Source organism: Elephas maximus, chromosome 20 (assembly GCF_024166365.1).
Source record: "Elephas maximus indicus isolate mEleMax1 chromosome 20, mEleMax1 primary haplotype, whole genome shotgun sequence".
Lineage (NCBI taxonomy): Eukaryota > Metazoa > Chordata > Mammalia > Proboscidea > Elephantidae > Elephas > Elephas maximus.
In genome coordinates, this window is record NC_064838.1 from 65,128,747 (window position 1) to 65,147,207 (window position 18,461).

The 18,461-nt window shown below is 41.4% G+C and overlaps 1 protein-coding gene and 1 long non-coding RNA gene across 15 annotated transcripts in view; both read right to left on the reverse strand.

The window, feature by feature from the left end:
* The window catches only part of FHIT (fragile histidine triad diadenosine triphosphatase), a 1,766,300-nt gene that overhangs the window by 791,669 nt on the left and 956,170 nt on the right, over nt 1-18,461 (reverse strand). The window lies entirely within an intron of this gene.
* Nucleotides 1-18,461, reverse strand: part of LOC126064399 (uncharacterized) — a 305,820-nt gene that overhangs the window by 135,612 nt on the left and 151,747 nt on the right. For 6 of the 11 annotated variants that reach the window (XR_007514500.1, XR_007514498.1, XR_007514501.1 and 3 more), the window contains 3 exons: nt 14,909-15,060; nt 9,629-9,782; nt 6,159-6,447 (listed from right to left, as the gene is read on the reverse strand). This is a non-coding gene — a long non-coding RNA (uncharacterized LOC126064399). Of the gene's footprint in view, nt 1-609; nt 758-6,158; nt 6,448-9,628; nt 9,783-14,908; nt 15,061-18,461 lie in introns of all 11 variants that reach the window. The other 5 variants (XR_007514502.1, XR_007514495.1, XR_007514497.1 and 2 more) reach the window with 3 other exon arrangements.

Below are 18,461 nucleotides of genomic sequence, written 5' to 3' on the forward strand. Positions count from 1 at the left end.
TCTGACTCGTATGAGGTTGCCATCAGTTGGAACTGATTCAATGGCGACCGTTTTTTGTTTGTTTTCTTTTTACTCAGAATTAAAGTCCTTAATATCATCTCTAACTACAATCTAGGTCTAGCCTAAGAAAGATCAAACTGCCTCTATCAGTTAACCCACAGAATACTCTACAAATCAACAGTACAGATATTACTAGAGGGTTTAAAAAAAAAAAAAGTACAGATATTACTGGAGGGTTTAAAAAAACATGTAAATATCACTCTTTGTTTTTCTTTTTTTTTGCTAAGTAAACAACTGTGCCACTGTTAACATCTTCAATCTAGACTCCATATTCTTCGCTGACAGAACTCAATAGCCTAATCAGAGATTTTTTCCCCCTCACTTAGAAATCATTTTTGTATACTCTGACTCCAACAGACCTCTCATAAACCAAATAGAACTGTACACAATATATCAAACACAGCATCTGGTCTAAATTTCTAAATGACGAGCACATCCAGCACAACTTGCATTTGGAATTAGGCAGAGAATAAGCAATCAGGCCTCTAGCTATCATTAGCCATCATCTTCCCCAGACGCCGCCTGCCCTGCCAGCTGCTCCACCTTTACCTTCTGGAGACCTCTTGCTGATGTCATGACTAGCTTGTCAAATCAAATTCAGAAGTACACAGGCCTCTATGGCAACATGGCTCCTTCTGTGCTTTCATTCACCAGGAAGAAATGAACTCTTCTTAGTAGGCAGATCACTCATCATCTGCTGTAATTATAAACCATTGGAGCTACATTACTAAAATGAACTGGCACTGAAAACAGAGTCATTGGAATGTTTTCTGATGGAAAAGTAGGTAAGGAAAGGAGGTAGGGACTAGAGGTCTTTTTTGTGCTTGCTTTCCAGCACACTCCTAGAGCTGTGAATGAGGACAAAGTTGTGCAGTTTATTTCAGCTATGACTGGGTGACCTCTCATTTTACATTGGCCTTCATGATTTGCCAGTCACAGTTGAGACTGGTGATTTAAAAAAAAAAAATTCACCGGAAACTTAAAGTGTGTATTCCTATCCCAAATCCCTAGAACAACGGGTCTTCCACCAGAGGCAATTTTATCCCTCAGGGCACATTTGGCAATGTCTGGAGACATTTTTGGTTATTATCACAAGGGGAAGGAGGTGGACTACTGGTATCTGGTGGGTAGAGGCCAGCATTGCAATGAAACATCCCACAATGCGCAAGACAGCCCCCGCAGCAAAGAACCAGCAGGTCTGAAACGTCAATACTGCCAAGGCTGAAAAACCATACCCTAGAGCTTCGTATTCTAACTGCTGCCTACTTGACTATTTAGGAACTTATAATTTGCATGGACATGAGCTACTTAAAAATAAAATCCTTCTGTCTGTTCACATATTTCAAACTTAACAAAGACACTGTTACCATTTAGAAGGTGATAAGGTGCATATTTTCGTTAAAAATAATATTTTTCAACATAGGTTTTTTTGTATTTGTTCAACCTTTATCCATCTACTCTCCTTAATTAATAGGTTAATTTTATTTTTAATCTACCACCAGTACTTAAATATTGCTGTTACTGTCAAAAACACACATTAATTACAAAAAAGCAGAATGTGATTATCTTTGGAGTGCTAAGGCATTTCTGGAAAACCCTATGTCAAACACTGCTTTATAATTTGAGTTTTCAAAAAATTCTATAGAAACTATTGTTGTTAGGTGCTGTCAAGTCAGTTCTGACTCATAGTGACCCTGTGTACAACAGAATGAAATGCTGCCCGGCCCTGCATCATTCTCACAATTGTTGCTTTGTTTGGGCCCATTGTTGCAGCCACTGTGTCAATCCATCTCATTGAGGGTCTTTCCCTTTTTTGCTCACCCTCTACTTGATCAAGCATGATGTTCTTCTCTAGGGTCTGCTCCCTCCTGATAGCACGTCCAAAGTCTGTGAGGCTTGATCGCACCATCCATGAGACTTGATCTTACCTTCCTTGCTTCTAAGGAGCAGTCTGGCGTACTTCTTCCAAGACAGGTTTGTTCATTCTTCTGGCAGTCCATGGTATATTCAATATTTCTTTATCAACACCATGATCCAAAAGCATCAATTCTGTGATCTTCTTTATTCATTGTTCAGCTTTCACATACATATGAGGTGATTGAAAATACCATGGCTTGGGTCAACCACGCCTTAGTCCTCAAGGTGACATCTTTGCTTTTTAACACTTTAAAGAAGTCTTTTGCAGATCTGCCCAATGCAATACATTGTTTGATTTCTTGATTGCTGGATTGATTGGGTGTTGACTGTGGATCCAAGTAAAATGAAATCCTTGACAAAGTCAATCTTTTCCTCATTTATCATGATGGTGCTCGCTGGTCTAATTGTTAGGATTTTTGTTTTATGTTGAGGTGTTATCCATACTAAAGGCTGTAGTCTGATCTTCATCAGTAAGTGCTCCAAGTCCTCTTTACTTTCAGCAAGCAAGGTTGTGTCATCTGCATAACTCAGGTTGTTTATGAGTCTTCCAGCAATCCTGATGTCATGTTCTTCCTCATATAGTCTAGCTTCTGGAATTGCCTGCTCAACACACAGATTGAATAAGTATGGTAAAAAGATACAACCTTGATGCACACCTTTCCTGATTTTAAACCATGCGTTATCCCCTTGTTTTATCTGAAAGACTACTTCTTGGTCTATGTACAGGTTCCTTATGAAAACAATTAAATGCCCTGGAATTCCCATTCTTTGCAGTTATCCACAATTTGTTATGATCCACACAGTCAAATGCCTTTGCATATGCAGTAAAACACGGGTAAATATCCTTCTGGTATTCTCTGTTTTCAGCCAGGATCCATCTGACAGCAGCAATGATATCCCTAGTTCCATGTCCTCTTCTGAAACCGGCTTGAATTTCTGGCAGTTCCCTGTCGATGTACTGCTGCAACTCTTTTTACATTATCTTCAGCAAAATTTTACTTGCATGTGATATTTGTTTGTGATATTAATGATATTGTTCGATAATTTCCACAATCTGTTGGATCTCCTTTCTTTGGAATGGGCGAAAATATGCATCTCTTTCAGTTGGTTGGTCAGGTAGCTGTCTCCCAAATTTCTTGGCATAGACAAGTCAGTGTTTCCAGCGTTCTTGAAGGAAGAAGTCCAAGCTGCACTGCGGCACTGGTGAAAAATAAGGACCCAGGAATTGACAGTATACCAATTGAGATTTTTCAACAATTGGATGCTGTGCTGGAAGCACTCACTTGTCTATGCCAAGAAATTTGTAAGACAGCTACCTGTAGATACTATTACTGATTTAATAACAAAGATATCTTCCATAATATCTTAACAAGAGCAGAGTCCAAAACAGAGATGATGACATAAAGTAGAATCAACTGACATTGTGGTTAGCCCCCAACTCATGGTAACATAATGAAATACCATCTGGTCCTGCTCTTTCTTCCTAGTCCATCTCAGTCTGGAAGCTCTGCTGAATCCTGCTCAGCATCACGGTAACACACAAGGCTCCACTGATAGATGGATGGTGGCTGCACATGAGGTGCACTGGCTGGGAATCGAACCTGAGTCTCCTGCACGGAAAGGGAGAATTCTACCACTGAACCACCAATGCCTCATTCAACTAACATTAAGGTGGCCATTAATTATTACTGATACCCCTTGCCTTTGATAGAATGAAATTACAATTTGAGGGTTTGGTATCACCGTGGTCACGCAAGGGCATGGTGATGCATTTTGCTTTCTCTCACATGCACTACAGAAAAGGAAAAGCAAACACACAGTTGTTAACCCCTATGGCTTTTATTTGTCAATTCTTACCTTGTCACTTCAGCACCACTATCAGTCAGGAGCATACAGATTAGTACATAGGATGGGAATCTGTGTTTCTCAGCTTTTCCTACCATTAACTGCATGTTTAAAAACCCAACAAAATGACTTGCCCACCCGTTACAATTTTCTTTGTCCTAAGTCTTTATTAGCATAACCAATAAAAGAGAACGTCAAATATCACTGTTTTAATTGCAGAAGAAAATGCCTGTACTTTGAAGGTGGATTTGGCAATCTCAGTAAAAGCTGAATGCTACAATCTAAAATACAATTTAGGAAATAAATGACAACAGGTAAGATCGTCATCTCTTTCTAACACCCTGCCTTGGCCTCCTGATTTTCAAATCAACTATTTCATACAATTTTGGTCTTAACAGAGTAAGTAGAAACAACCCAAAACTGTCTCTATTTGGTTCAGAAGTACATGATGATCTGTGTGATATGGTATTCCTATCTTAAAAATATGAATTAAATGCTCCAAAATGAATCCCAAACTTCCCATAGGGAGAAGAAAAAAAATGGCTAATAGGTCAGGCTTGTGTTGGGATGGTACAGCAGGAACTGACAAAACATGTAAGGATGAAATAACCTTTTATTTAAATAAAAACTGCAAAGGGCTAGCCGCATTTTGAATCACTACAATATACAACCACAAAGTGTAAAAAAACAGAAACTACCATTTTGAATCATAGGAGCCAACCAACACACTCAACAGATATACAATTCTTTCTTAAAAAAAAAAAAAAAAAAAAGACAAACTTATTCATTCCCCAAATACATACAAAGGTTTAGGAGAAACTCTAAGTGTGAGAGATGAACAAAGCTAGGAGGTATTTATGCATCAGCCAAAAGAAAACTCCCAGAACCATGTAAATAAAAATCTGTTGTCAGACGTCTGATTTTATGCTCAATGCCTTCCCCTCCTCCCACTCTGTGCAGCTCTTAAACACGTTCATCTTGCTCTAATTGCATAGTAATAGACGTGGCCTTCTAAGCAAAAACCTACTATTATTACAGCAAAGACAAATGAACACATAAGTTGCTAACACACACAACAGGCTCTTGGTACAATTTAAAAAGAAAAACAAAATGCCTGCAAAATAACATTTGATGTACACCAATCACCCAGCCTGTTCCTGGTGTCCTGCACTGAGTTCAACTGGATTCTACAACTTGAGATGAAATGGAATAAGAAATATCTACTCCAGTAGATTAAAAAATACAAAGCCGCGGTAAGTTCTGTGACTACCAGCCAACCATCCATGCTGGAGAGGCATCCATTGTGGGTGACATTCTCCAGTCCTTAGTAACATTTGAAAACGCCTTAAAGAAAAACAAAAACCCGAACTCATTGCCTTCAAGTCCATTCTGACCCATTGTGACCCTATAGAACAGAGTGGAACTGTCTCCATAGGGTTTCCAAGGAGTGGCTGGTGGATTCGAAATATTGACCTTTTGGTTACCATCCAAGTTCTTAACCACTGCACCACAAAGGCTCCTTAAGTCATCCATAAAATACAATATAAATGACTTTGTGTATACAACTCTTAAGGGTAATAATCTATACAGTCAGGTATAGTAAATAAAAAGCAGTACATGTGAAAAGCTTAATTTTATAGTAATTTATTACCATCAGTTACAGATAAACATGTAGAAAAATGGAAGAATTGAGAAAAAACAGACAGCAACTTTGAAGAGTCACACAAATGATTATATAGAACATATAAGTTAGTTATCCTCAGAGCATGTGGAGTGAAATTCTCACTAGTTAAATATTTCATTGATATGACTTTACAGAAGCAGTTTAATTATAATCAAACTAGCATTCGTTCCATGGGGATTCAAATGTCAGAAGTTGGGTATATCCTTCCTAGGCGAAACAATAAGTAGCTCTTGAGTGCTAACTATATATCAGGTGATGCTCTGAGTGCCTTACACACATTAACTCATCCACAGGTTACAGGCGAAGAAAGTGGGACTCAGAGCAAGTAAGTAACTTGACAAGAGTCACAGAGTGCCAGCATGTGGCAGAGCCAAGATTCCAGCCCAGGCACTGTGGCTCCAAAGACCATGCTCCTTGTTTTCCTCCGTCTCTGGAAGATTCTCTCCTTCCTCGCCTTGATGCTCTCATTACACTATCCCCTAGCTACCACAGCTGAGCGATGCTCTTAAGCCAGAGATCCACGATCATCATGTGCAAGCCATGCAGTTCTGAGGAAGCACCTTCTTGGCATCACATTTGAGGGATTCTGCAACGTGAAACAATCTAGCCATAACGACAAGGCAATGACTATTGAAGTACAGCCTTAACTTACCGTGTTGACAGAAGCACCCGCGGTCATAACATCATCTACTTGTTCCTCTCCCTGTGCTTTCATTGTTGCAATAGAAACTGTTGACTGCTCTGCTCGCTCTCTCATGTACCCAGGGGACAAGGCTCACGCATGTTCTGGTAAACGGCAATTATTCTTCATGCTGGCATGAGCTTATACTCCACTTCTTGCCTCTTCTCTAGGCAATTTCTTCTGTTCTTCGCACTGCGATAGTCACAGTAAACGTAGCTGAAAACCACTAGCCTGAACTCTGTACTCTCTCTGCAAAACACTAGCATCAAACAAACCAGTTATTCCCGACTTCAATTATTAAGGACCTACCATGCTTGCCAGGCAATATACGGTGTATACTAAGCCTGTTCCTGTATCAATAGCCCTTTCCAGAAAAACTACCTCCATAATATGCCTGAGTACATTGAGGGTTGAGGGAGGGCAAACCACTGGTCCACAATCTCATAGTTAGTTAGGGCTGAAGCCAGGATTCTAACCAGGTCTGTTCTTGGAAGTCCAGACTTGGTAATATTTTTCTCTCCTCCTTTGTCTAAGGAAATTCTATTTATTCTTCAATGCCTTTCTCTCCTACTTGTTGGCATGCTCCTTGGGGACAGGGAGGGACCATGCTTTGTTCACCTCCATTTTTATCATACTTGCTAATGGACTGGATCTCAGAAGTTCCAAGAGGGCATTGTCTAGTACCAAACAGGCTCCTCAGAGGTTCTGGTGTAAATAAATAAGCACAGGTGAATACCATTAGAATGCTTAGAAAGGCGGAAATGTAACTTAAATCAAAAGTATTTTGATATGGATTGCTCTGACAGGGATCACAACAGAGGTCCTGGGCAGAGCAGGAGAAAAATGTAAAACAAAATTAAAATTCACACACATACACAAAAAAAAAGAACAGACTGGTCTGACAGAGACAGGAGGAACCCATGAGACCATGATCCCTGAAACCCTGCTAACTCAGCACTGGAGTGATTCTGGAAGCCCAAGTTTCAGTCCAAGATTAGAGAGGGTTATAAAGAAACAGTAACACACGTGAGGAATGTGGTTCTTAGTTCAATCAAGTATTTGAGATCAAATGGGCAAACTCTGCCCAAAAGCATAGACAAGAAGGCAGGAAGGGGGAGGCGGGACCAAGATGACAGAAAAGACAGATGCTTCTGGTGAGCCCTCTTACAACAAAAACCCGAAAAAACAAGTGAAATGAGTATGTTTATGACAAGCTAGGAGCCCTGAACATCAAAGACAAGGTTAGAAAATGAACTGAGGGGCAGGGCAGGGAGAGACTGTTCAGCAGCGGAGAAGAGTTACAGGACCCGAATTGCTGGGAGCCCTCAGGCACCATTCCCAGAAGTGGCCACAGTTTCCTCAGGGATAAGCAGCCAGCCACGCAGCCTACTCACATCTCCAGAACCAGAGAAGAACGGTGCCCTCAGCAAAAGCTAAGTACTTGCATATATTTTATCATGCCCCCCTCCCCCACTCCCAAGCCAACTTCAGTGGCCGAATTCCCTGGGCCTGAGATAGGCCCTGTTGAGCACCTAGAGCCATCCTCTTGGCCTTGGAGGAGGAAAAAATTTGCAATTGGGAGAAAAGATAATTTGCCAGCTCCACTAACCAGGGGAGCTCAGGACAGAAGTGGCTCCTGTCCAGGCATAAATGGTTCATGGACTTTGAGTACTTTTCCCCTCTGCATGGACCTGTGTGGGCCTATTTCAGGAGAATAGGCCCTTGTTGGCAGACTACAACTGGAGAGGTGGGTGTTTGATGTTTGACATTGCTTTGCCTATTAAACAGGGTCCTCACCTACCCACATCAGGAGCTTGAGGACTGGTGGCTCCACTCAGGTCACCCAGCCACCTGAGACAAGGGTCCAGGGATAACTGGTACCTCCCAGTCCTCACAACCAAAAACATTGGGTGCCCATGGTCTGTTTGCAGAACCCACACACCTGTACGCTCTAGGGAACAGGGACATGCTTTCCTCAGAGACACTTGGGGGATAATTCTCAGCCCCCTGCCTTCTTCAGAGTGTGACATCCTGCTGCAACCAGATACTGGTACCTATACCAATCACCCCTGCCCCTCTAAGATTGTAGGACAGAGCCTGTACCACACACTTGATGATCAGCTACCTGGACATCTGAGCTGAATTCATGCAAGAAAAATGAATGGATTCCTAGACTGATATACCCAATAACAGCTCTACCCATACGGGGATAGGATGTCAGAGCTCCAAAGGCAAAAATAATCAAGCTAGCTCACTCAAGCAACCCATTTGGGTATGTCAAAACAAAACAAAGCAAGAAGCTACAACACAGTAAGCAAACATAAAGTAAACTAATACAATAACTTATAGATGGGTCGGAGACAACAGTCGAGATCAAGTCACATAAAGAAACAGACGATGATCACCTCAACACACTCTCAAAAGAAAGAATCAAGGGATCTTCTAGATGCAAGTGCCTTCCTGGAATTACCAGAAGCGGAATACAAAAGTTTAATATACAGAACCGTTCAAGACATCAGGAAGGAAATCAGGCACTATGCAGAACAAGCCAAGGAACACACAGATAAAGCAGCTCAAGAAATTAGAAACATTATTCAGGAACATAATGAAAAATTTAGTAAGCTAGAAAAATCCACAGACAGCAATCAGAAATTCAGAAGATTAACAATAAAATCACAGAAGTGGACAACTCAATAGAAAGTCAGAGGAGCAGAATTGAGCAAGTAGAAGGCAGAATTTCTGAACTTGAAGATAAAGCACTTGGCATCAATATATTTGAAGAAAAATCAGATAAAAGAATTTAAAAAAATGAAGAAACCTTAAGAATCATGTGGGACTCTATCAAGAGGAATAACCTACGAGCGAATGGAGTACCAGAACAGGGACGGATAACAGAAAATACAGAGAGAATTGTTGAAGATCTGTTGGCAGAAAACTTCCCTGATATTGTAAAAGAGGAGAAGATAACTATCCAAGATGCTCAACAAACTCCACAAAAGGTAGATTTTAAAAGAAAGTCACCAAGACATATTATAATCAAACTTGCCAAGACCAAAGGTAAAGAGAGAATTTTAAGAGCAGCTAGGGATAAATGAAAAGCCACCTACAAAGGAGAGTCAATAAGAATAAGCTTGGACTACTCAGCAGAAACCATGCAGGCAAGAAGGCAATGGGATGACTTATATAAGAAGGCAGGAAGGGGCAGGAAACCTGGACAATGGATGTGGGGAACCCAGGGTGGAAAGGGAAAGAAAAAAAGCGTTGACACAAGGTGGGAATTGTAACCAACATCACAAAACAACTTGTGTATAAATTTTTGAATGAGAAACTAACTTGTGCTGTAAATGTTCACCTAAAGCACAATAAGTTGTTTTTTAAAAAGTATTTGATACAAGAAAGTCCTGAATTCTCGATTCTCTCCCACTTTTTTTTTGCCTTACCTTTCTCTGTCTCTGCTTTCTCCCTCTTCTCCACCTGTTTCTCCCATCTCTCCATTCTGTCTGCTCCCACCAACAATGCCACTGCCACCGCTCACAGCAGCTGCTCGTCCACAAGCAGACCACACATGTCTTCACCAACCTCATCTGAAACAGTCTGAAGCACATTTGAGATAAAACTCACCCTCAGTAAGCTCATGACACTTGATATGCTAGAGAACTCACCTTGGCCTTACTTCAGGTGACATTCTGCACAAGACAAATCTCCTATGTAAACGAGCCTCAAACCCAACATGCCGATATCAGAAGACAGGTGATAGCTTTAAATCTCTCCAGTGTACATGCATTCATACATATTACCTTTCCTTTGGTATGTTATTAATGTCTTCATGCAATAATGCAGCTCTCACTACATGCCAGCTCCTGGGCTAAAATCTTGGCATACATCATCTCATTGAATTTGTCTCATAACCCCATGGTGTAGGGACTACTATCATCTGTACAGATGAGGAGGGTGAAGCACAGTGGATTCAGTAATCTGCCTGGAGACACAAAGCCAGCAAGTGGTGGAAGCAGGATACACACTCGGTCATTCAGTTTCTCAAACCCATAGCAGCACCCTGGCTACTCTCGGTCCGCCAGGCATTCTTTGTTTGGAGGTAAATGCCTAAATGAGAATTACCTAATTTCTATTGTATTCCGTAAGTATCTTCCTTGTAAAGGCCCTCTATTTAATAGCCCATTTGTATTCTCTGACTGAGAATAATTTATGTAGAAAGCTAAAGGGTGGCTCCTGGGCCAGCTGCATCAGCATCAGCATCACCTGGGAGCTTATTAAAAATGCAAATTATTAGGCCTTTACCCCAGAACTGGTGGCACAGTGGTTCAAAGTTTGGCTGCTAACCTAAAGGTTGGTTGCTGTCATGGATTGAATTGTGTCTCCCCAAAATACCTGTCAACTTGGCTAGGTCGTGATTCCCAGTACTGTATGATTGTTTACCATTTTGTCATCTGATGTGATTTTCCTATGTGTTGTAAATCCTATCATTATGATGTTAATGAGATGAATTAGTGGCAGTTATGTTGATGAGAGCTACAAGATTAGATAGTGTCTTAAGCCAATCTCTTTTGAGATATAAAAGACAGAAGCAAGCAGAGAGGCAGGGGGCCCTCATACCGCCAAGAAAGCAGTGCCAGGAGCAGAGCACATCCTTTGGATTCAGGGTTCCTGTGCAGAGAAGCTCCTAGACCAGAAGAAGATTGATGACAGGGACCTTCCTCCAGAGCTGACAGAGAAAGAGAAAGCCTTTTGCTCGAGCTGACACCCTAAAATTTGCACTGCGAGAGAATAAACTTCTGTTTGTTGAAGCCATCCACTTGTGGTTTTCTATTATAGAAGCACTAGATGACTAAGACAGAATTTGGTACCAAGAGCGGGGTGCTGCTCTAACAGATACCCAAAATGTGGAAGTGGCTTTGAAACTGTGAATGGATTAAGGACTTAGAAGGAAGTGAAGATAGCTGTTACACTGGAAATGGCACAGACCAGGAGAAGCAGCGGCAGAAAACCAACAGTGGAAGAACCAGGAGACCTGTGCCAAAGAATGCTGGAGCTGACCCACGGAGCGGAACAGCTGAATGCCTGCGCACAGAAGGCTTCCTGGTAGAGTGGGGTACCTCCTGTCACCTATCAGTGGAGCTAGACTTGCCAACCCACGGTGCAAGAGAGCTGGGTGCCTTCTGACCAAAGTTTACTGGCTCAATAGGATGCCTCCAGGCACTTATCAGTGGGGCTACAGAGCTTTGGAACACTTACCCCAGCAGGACAGATGTGTTCAGTGAGGCCTGTGGGGCCCAGAGGCCAAGGAACCTGGAAGCAGAAGCAACAAGGAATACAGAAAAGAGAGCTGCCTCAGTCTCAAATGGTATGACCATGACTTCTCGGGTCTCAAAGGGTGGAGCTATGGCTTCTGGGATTTCTAAGGGTGGAGTCGCCACTCATGGACTAGGAAAATGGTGTGCCTAAAGCTGAGGGAGCAGAGTTGCTGTCCCAGTGGGCCTGGAAGGTGGAGCTGGAGCCCAGGGCCGAAGGGCCTCTGCTCCGTGTCTGGAGAGTGTGGCCAATACCCAGAGTCTGGAGGGCAACGCTATTGTGTAAATGGTCTCAGAGAACAGTGGATTTTTTTTTTCAAGACTTGAGGGCTGATGTAATGTGTTCTGCTAACTTGCCTGCTGCCTGTTATGCCTTCTTTCCCACCAATTTCTCACCTTGTGCCTGTTACACCATTGAACTTTGGAAGCAGATAACTTGTATTCTAGATTTCATGGATGAAGAGAAATTTTTGGATTTTGGACTTGGAGTTGATTTAAGAGTTTTGCTGTGACATGATGGGGTGAATATGTTTTACGTGTAGCAAGGATATGAATTTGGGGGGGGGCAAAGCATGGAACCTCATGGATTGAATTGTGTCCCCCCCAAAATATCTGTTAACTTAGCTAAGTCATGATTCCCAGTATTGTATGATTGTTTACCATTTTGTCATCTGATGTGATTTTCCTGTGTGTTGTAAATCCTATCATTATGATGTTAATGAGATGAATTAGTGACAGTTATGTTGATGGAATCTACAAGATTATACAGTGTCTTAAGCCAATCTCTTTTGAGACATAAAAGACAGAAGCAAGCAGAGAGACGGGGGGCCCTCAAACCACCAAGAAAGCAATGCCAGGAGCAGAGTTCATCCTTTGGATTCAGGGTTCCTGTGCAGAGAAGCTCCTAGACCAGAAGAAGATTGATGACAAGGACCTTCCTCCAGAGCTGACAGAGAAAGAGAAAGCCTTCCCCTGGAGCTGATGCCCTGAATTTGGACTTTTAGCCTATGGAACTGTGAGAGAATAAACTTCTGTTTGTTGAAGCCATCCACTTACAGTATTTCTGTTACAGCAGCATCATATGACTAAAACAGTTGCTATGAGTCAGGATCGACTCAAAGGAAATGGGTTTGGTTTGGTTTTTGTTTTATCCCAGAACTTCCAAATCAGAAACTCTGGGGCTGGAGCTCAACTACCTGTGATTTAATAAGTCCTCCAGGTGATTCTGATGCATGTTAAAGCGTTTTACTACTCTACATGGTATTTACTGCCTGTTTTAGGTAATGATCCCTTTGAAGGCTCCAAGTTAGAAAAAGAAGATAGAAAATGCACAGTGAAGCATCTTGCTTCAGGGACACATTCTGTCTACAACTCCTCATGCTGTCACGTGTCCTTATACACAGGCTCTCTGCTTATAAATTCCAAATTACAGCTACCTAACAGCTACTAAAATGAGTATTCTGGCTTGGGAAAACTGTAAATGCTAGTAGGTTAAGTATCTCTGTTTCATAATTGGACATATCTGAAGTAAGCATGGAAGGCAGAGCCACAGGTGACCCATCACTCCACCTGTCTGAGCAAATTAATTACCCCTCAACCTAAGTGTCATATTTATGTGCCAAGTATAGCCCATAATTAGGTTTTTATCACACAACCATATTTCATGCAATTCTTCACTTAAGTAAACACATTTTAATTATTGTCATTTCTTTCATTATTCATTCTCCAGCCTACAATACACCTGTCAGAAGAAATACTTCTTGTTTGACTGATTGTCATTATCTTCCATTTTCTCCTAGTCCTGAATGTATGCAACCTCCATCTCCATATTTAATTTTCTTAACCAAAGTCAAGCACTACACGAGTTCATGGGCACTTGGAGGTAAGTGTGATGGCTGACCACTCTAAGTCGTTTTGTGGAGCCTTTCATCTACAATCCTGAAAGCATTTTCCATGCGTTCTCACTGTGCATCTGTCTGCTGTAATCAGGGTGTTGCAAAGCTGTTGGTAATATAGTGACATTTGCTCTAAGCATTGTCACATTGAAGAATACCCAACAAGGAAAATGAAAACCAACGTAATTTCAAGTTATCATTCTCAAATTTCACTCACTTACTTGAGCCAAAAAACAAAACCACTGCCACTGAGTTGATTCTGATCCATAGAGACCCAATAGGACAGAGTAGAACTGCCCCATAGGGTTTCCAAGGCTGTAAGTCTTTATGGAAGCAGACTGCCACATTTCTCCTGAGGAGTGGCTGGTGTGTTTGAACTGCCGACGTTTTGGTTAGCAGTGGAGAGCTTAACCACTGCACCACCAGGGCTCCTTTACTAAAGACTAACCCATTGCCATTGAATCAGTTCCGGTTCATGGAGACCCTACAGGACAGAGAAGAACTGCCCCAAAGAGTTTCTAAAGAGTGGCTGGTGGATTCAGCAGCCGAGCCCTTAACACTGTGTCACCAGTGCTCCTTCACTAATGACTAGAGATGTTAAAAATTCTGCTCAAAGTCCCCCAGATTTGAGGCAATATGTATTAAAAGTAGACTCCAGAGCCCTAGCTGTTGGCCATTTGCTACATTCCTTGCCATGCATGGGGAGAGAAAGCTATGTGTTTTATAAGCAGAGACAAAGAGAGATTGCCTTGAAGATGCCAAGAGGCAAATGTGAGTAAGTTGGGCCTCTGAGAAAGAGAGCAACAGGTTTATAAGCCAGGTAGAGAGCCTTCCTCAGGCTCATGTGTGCTTTGAGCATAGAGAAGGAAGATGGGGTGGGGGGTGGATATCTAAAGGTAATGCAATAGGCTTAGAATACTAGACAAGAAAGCAATTCATCCCAAGATCAAGTTCCAGTGTAAATTAGAATGGAGGACAGGTGGCAGGATTACATTTACTTGTTTCACCAAAGAAAAGGATGCCAAAATTCTCCTTTCATGTTCATTTACAACGGAATTTAGTAATCAGCTATTGTCCTTTTATCTGGTTTGGACAGAGTTATTGTATTTTGCTTGGAGGTCAGTGTGTAGCTTTCTTTCCTAAAAGGACAACATCAAACCCTCACCACAACTGCTGCCACCACACACCACCACAGGTACCACACCACCGGCCAAACCAACACCCACACAGAGCAACCAACACAGGGAGCTTCCTACCCATCAGGCACCACACTAACTGGTGCCAATACTCCATTTCATTTAATATTCACAACTGCCCCCACATCATAGGTAGTCATTAACCACACTTAGAAGACAGTGACTTAAGGTTTAGCCTATGACTATGTATTTAGTAAATGGGCAAACCAAATCACTCTGTAAAACTAGTTCTGGTTCCCATGGTGATCCTCTCCTTGCTTTCTGGGTAACACCCTGAAATTGAAACATCTGTGTATTACATCAGAAAATAGAGAACTTACTCTGCTCTGGCAGCCACGCGCGCTCCATCAAGCTTATGCTTGCTCTGAGCACACACTCACTTGCTCCTGCGCTCTCTCTCTGGCTCTTGCTCATACAGAGATCTGGAGAAAGCAGCTGCATAATGCTGGAGGAGGAGTAAATCCCTTGCTTTCTGACAAAGTTTATGAGGGAGTAACAAAAAGAAAAAAATACAATTCAGATTCTTCTTGTCTTTGGATATAAGATGTTGCTGGAGGGAAAAAAATCACTCCTGTGCAGGGTGAAGTAATCACTATTGCCAGGGATATTTTTGATTAGGAAATAAACAAAAGATTAAATTATAGGATGGAGATTAACAAAGGTAACTTCCATTTTTTCTCCAGTACATTTAACAAATCACTACGAAAGATACACACGCTAGCCTTCACATGTTTGGGTTTAATTTTCGGGGTAGGAGGGGGAGAAGGAGGCTTTGTTTTCCTTTTTTGCTCTCCAATTTCCAAAATCACACATAGAAATGCACCAGGCAAAGCAGAGCCTTCATCTATAAAAAAAAAAAAAAAAATTTTTTTTTCATCTATACTTCACTACTACATGTCGTTGTTGTTGTTAGTTGCCATCGAGTCGATTCTGACTCATAGCGACCCCAAGTGACAGAGCAGAATTGCTCCATAGGGACTACTAGGCTGTAATCCTTACAGGAGTAGGTTGCCAGGTCTTTGTACCTCGGAATCACTGGGTGGGTTCAAATTGCCAACCTTTTGGTTAGCAACCAAGCACTTAACCATTGCACCACAAGGGCTCCTTCGCTGCTGTGTACATACATAGAAAATGAAGCACACAGATAAACCAATTCTTCACCGTGTAGACAGTAGGCTCTCCTGTCAAACATTTTCGAATAATTACTTCAATTGCAGAAAAGAAAGGAAACTTTTAAATTAATATAGAGATGGCTTAGTTTGCATTTGTGTTCACTAAGGTTCTCTGAGCAGTAGATGTCAAGCCAGGATTAAATGTACAAGAGATTTATTGGGGGATCAAGGGAAATGATGGTTCAGTGGTAGAATTCTCACCTTGCAGGGCTCATTTCCCAGCCAATGTAGCTCGTGAACAACCACCACCTGTCTGTCAGTAGGAAGTCAGCCAATGAAAACCTTATGGATCACACAGGTCTGATCCACAACCAATCATGGGGATGGTGAAGGACAAGGCAGAGTTTCAATTTGTTATGCCTCGGGTTGCCATGAGTCCGCGGCTGACTCTAGGGCTGCTAACAACAACAACAAGGGAAGGGAGCAGGAAGAGCCAAGGAGATCTCCCAGAACATGATGCAGATTTGATTCCTGTGAAGGAGCAGGGGAAGGAAGGAGATTTGGCCAAGAGGAGTCTAAGATTGCATGGATGCACCAAGAAAAGTTTGACCAGGCCAACAAAAAGTTCTCAAGCCGAAGTCACCCAGTCCTCCAATGAAGGGGCCCCATGTATCACAGGAACGGGTCTATATGGGAAGCCTCACTGTGTTCATTTCTTGGCATGGAGCAGATCTCCAGAAGGGTGGCCTCAACATGAACACAATAGTGGACCTAGAAGAGCAGAAGCTGGGTTCTTCAGTCAACTTTGCTCCTACACCAGAAGACCTGAGTGGTATAATTTCATGCCACTGAGGGAGCATATTTTCAAAATCCTCACTACAGATTTGGTACAGCCTCAACCCCTCATATGATGAAAGACAGGAAGCTGTGGCTAGTTGAAATCTGAAAATAATACCCAGTTTTATTTTTAAGCAATAGTTTTTGCAACTGCTGTGCCAAATCTCTGTGGTATACTGCTAGAAAAGGAGGGGAAAGGAAATACACAGAAACCACAAGGGTAGTGACCACACTGTAATCAACGTTCCAAACAGCAAAGGAACCAAACAAGTGAGAAAGTGACAACCAACGATGTAATCTACAAACGGCAAATCAGATCTCGTACAAGAAGCGTGAATACAGGTAATCATTTAAATGAGTTGACCATTTGTTAAATTTAATTGAAAATTTCACAAATAAAGACAGATTTCACCCATTTAACCATATGTAAAACAGGGTCATTCATATGCATATTTATAAATAAAATATTAACACAGCTCTCCCCAAATGATTGTAAAAAAAATGATTGTAAATCTGTTTAATTAGGACACTATGAACTTGTTATGACATCAGTTTTATAGAATTGTATTTTCTGTCTGAAATCTAGGGGGATATTTAGTAAATTACACAGTTAATATGTCAGAAAATACCAAGGTTATTCTATGATCCAATAAATCAAATTTCACAGGAGGAGTAAGGTGCCTTGGAATTGACCTATTTGATTTCATTGAAATGAAATAAGAAATTTATATACCACATAGGTGGAAATAAAATCTACATTTGGAGAAAAAACAATAAAATCTGGGCATTTTACAGAAAAAGGCGTTAATAAAAATGTAAAACATATATATACCCATTGTCATCGAGTCGGTTCATAGGGACCACATAGGACAGAGTAGAACTGCCCCATAGGGTTTCCAAGGAGCAGCAGATAGATTCTAACTGCCAACCTTTTGGTCTGCAGCCGAACTCATATGTATATACACCAAAACCCCCCAAAAAACAAACCCATTGCTATGAACTCGATTCTGACTCACAGTGACCCTACAACACAGAGTAAAACTGCCTCCTAGGGTTTTCAGGCTATCGATTTTTATGGAGGCAGACTGCTACATCTTTCTCTCATGGAGCAGCTGATAGGTTTGGACCACCAACCTTTTGGTGAGCAGCTGAGGGCTTAACCTTTTCACTACCAGGGCTCCTGATATATATATACGTGTGTGTGTGTGTGTGTGTGTGTACACACACACACATACACTACCAAAAGAACAAACCAATTTGTCTTGGAAGAAGTACAACCAGAATGCTCCTTGGAAGCATGAATGGTGAGACATATTATCAGGAGGGGTCAGTGCCTGGAGAAGAACATCATGCTTGGTAATGTGGAGGTTAAGCAAAAAAAAGGAAGACTCTCAACAAAATGGATTGACACAGTGGCTACAAAGACATCCTCAAGCATAACAAGGATTGTGAGGATGGCGCAGGACCGGGCAGTGTTTTGTTCTGTTGTACGCAGGGTCGCTATGAGTTGGAACAAACTTGATGGCACCTAACAACAACAAAAACATATATATATACACACACACATACATATATATGCATATATATATGCGTACATATATAATTTTTTAAAATAAGTCAAAAGGAATAAAAGGGGAAAGGCTAAGAATCAGACTGAAATTTTACCATATTCTGAGAAATACATACTATGATTAGCAGAAAGTTTTTTGAAAGCTAACATTAATTTATCTGTTCGGGGACAGCGATCAACCCCTTTTAGAGTATAATGCACTTTCAATCAGCTTTTTGGTCCTTGCAGCAATAATTCGCTAACCAGGAACTAAAAGTACATGTCAAGGTATTTTCTTTATATCCCAGGAAGTTTCCTCTTGTTTTAATACCTGGTTTATCAACTTCAAGGGTTTTTTGGTAAAAGTTACCTGCT